Source organism: Hylobates moloch, unplaced genomic scaffold, assembly GCF_009828535.3.
Source record: "Hylobates moloch isolate HMO894 unplaced genomic scaffold, HMol_V3 SCAFFOLD_10, whole genome shotgun sequence".
Lineage (NCBI taxonomy): Eukaryota > Metazoa > Chordata > Mammalia > Primates > Hylobatidae > Hylobates > Hylobates moloch.
The window spans coordinates 20,909,957-20,912,182 of NW_026652285.1; positions in this window are offsets into that span (position 1 = coordinate 20,909,957).

A 2,226-nucleotide genomic window follows, 5' to 3' on the forward strand; every position below is an offset into this window, starting at 1 on the left:
GAGATCTCTCAGTGACTCTAGGATTCCTTTTGAGTTTTCCCTATACCTTGTCATGTGAACATCTACATGCCTGGCTTAACCACAACTACCACCAAAAATAGGCATCACCTTTTTGCAGAGAAGTGGATAGTGCCAGGCGTGGTGGCTCATGCCTATAGTCACAGCTTTTTGGGAGGCTGAGGCAGGTGGGTTGCTTGAGTCCAGGAGTTCGAGACCAGCCTGGGCAATGTGGCAAGACCCCGTCTCTAAAAAAATTACAAAAATTAGCTGGGTGTGGTGGTGTGCAACTATAGTCCCAGCTACTCAAGAGGCTGAGGTGGGAGGATCACTTGAGCCCAGGAGGTTGAGTTTGCAATGAGCCAAATCATGCCACTGCACTCGAGCCTGGGTGACAGAGTGAGACCCTGTTTCCAAAAAAAAAAAAAAAAAAGAGGGAGAGAAGTGGATAGTATCTTCTCCTAGAAGCCGGTAAAGAAAACAACTCTGAAGTGGAAGAAATAAAGACTGCTTCCCACCAGCAAACATATTCTTTCCAGTGATGGAACCAGGAAGTCAAGACCTCTGAAATTCAAAGGCGTGACCAAATGAAAATATGGGGAACAGCTGAATTAAGGAGAGGCCAGAATAGACCTCTGAGCAAGACTTCCCTTCTGCAGGCCACATCTTTCTCCTGGAGCCACTGTGGAAACTTGGCTGTGGATTCTTTCTGGGGAAAAGGAGAAGTCAGAAACCTGGAGAGTCAGAGTGGGAATCAAATTCTTAGGACATAACCCAGTTGTCAAATGTCCTTCATACTCCTCTGACAGCATGAAGTCAAAGGCTTCCAGGAGATCAGGAGCCCTGACTGCTCAGGGCAACACTGAGCCCCTGAGAGGAATGGGTATTGAGGAACAGTGATGTCTGCACAGTGAGGATTTAATAATCCAGACGCATATTGTGCTTGCTCTTCTGTGAACTCTGACCTTCCTTTCAGGTCCCTGGACTCCATGTTCATTAAAAACTGGGATCACCAGTGACCTGGACCCTAGTGCGCTGACACTGCCTTGGTCTTTTCATTTCTGCTCTCGCCCTGACGTGCTCCACGGATGAAAACAGCTGGGTCTCAGTAGTGAGAAAATCACTGGCTGAGAAATCCATCTACAGTGGGGACCTCAGTGTGGAGCTACGGGATGGGTAAAGGAGAGCTGGAAATAGGAGGCTTTGCCCTGCTGAGCAGGACAATATTGTTTTCACGGGCCACCAGGAGGCAGAGGTTAGGGCAAAGATGAAATTCTAAAATTCTCTTCTCTATAAGGGAAGAAAAATAAGGAAGAAATAGCATCTCTCTGGCTGTAGTCAAAATAGTTTTCGGACCAATCTTTGGGTCAGGCATTCCCCTATGGTCTCCTCTTGCAGCTTTAAATTCTGTATCTGAGACTTATCTCCAAATTCTTTTTGAAAGGGTGATTTGGCTTGTGTTCACAACAGCTGCTTTTTCAAAATATAATTTTCAGGTCTTGCCCACTGGCTCTGCAGTTCTCACTCTGAACCTTCACAGAGATATAGGACTGGAGACTTTCGACATGATTTGACATTTTCCAGGCCTTGACATTGAACAAGGACATGCGGTATGAGAAGTGACTCTCCTGGTCCAACAGGATGTGCACACTAGGTTGGGGCAGGATGAGTCATCCATTCTGTCTGGCCCAGTTGCCTTAGTGACCACATTTGCAATGTGACAAGAGAAGCTCAATGGTGCAACCTAAAATTGAAGAGTTGGGTTGTTTTTTTTTTTTTGGCATGACCTAATACTTAACAATAACCTCAATAAATGTTTGTTGAGTACACACCTGGTGCTGTACACAGTGGCAGGTGTTTACACAGCGCTTCCTTTTTGAGCCTCTCACTGCCTGTACACTTTTTGTATGTGTAGCCAGTGTTATCGGTTTTATTTTACAGATGAAAGATCTTCATTTTACTGAGGATCAAAAGAATTAAGTGACCGGCCCAAGGTCATACATTTAATCAAAGGTGAAACACATTTTCAGACTCTAAATCCTGAATTCCCTCTCCTATAAGAAAATACCTACCCTTGTGACCAAAATAACTAGATTAAAATGGACTAGATCCATCTAGGGCAGTTTGCGTGATATAAAAGTGGCCTTGATTGATAATTGTTGAAGCTGGGCGTTGTTGGGTATATGGAAGTTCATTATATTCTTTGCGTATATGTTTGAATTTTTCTGC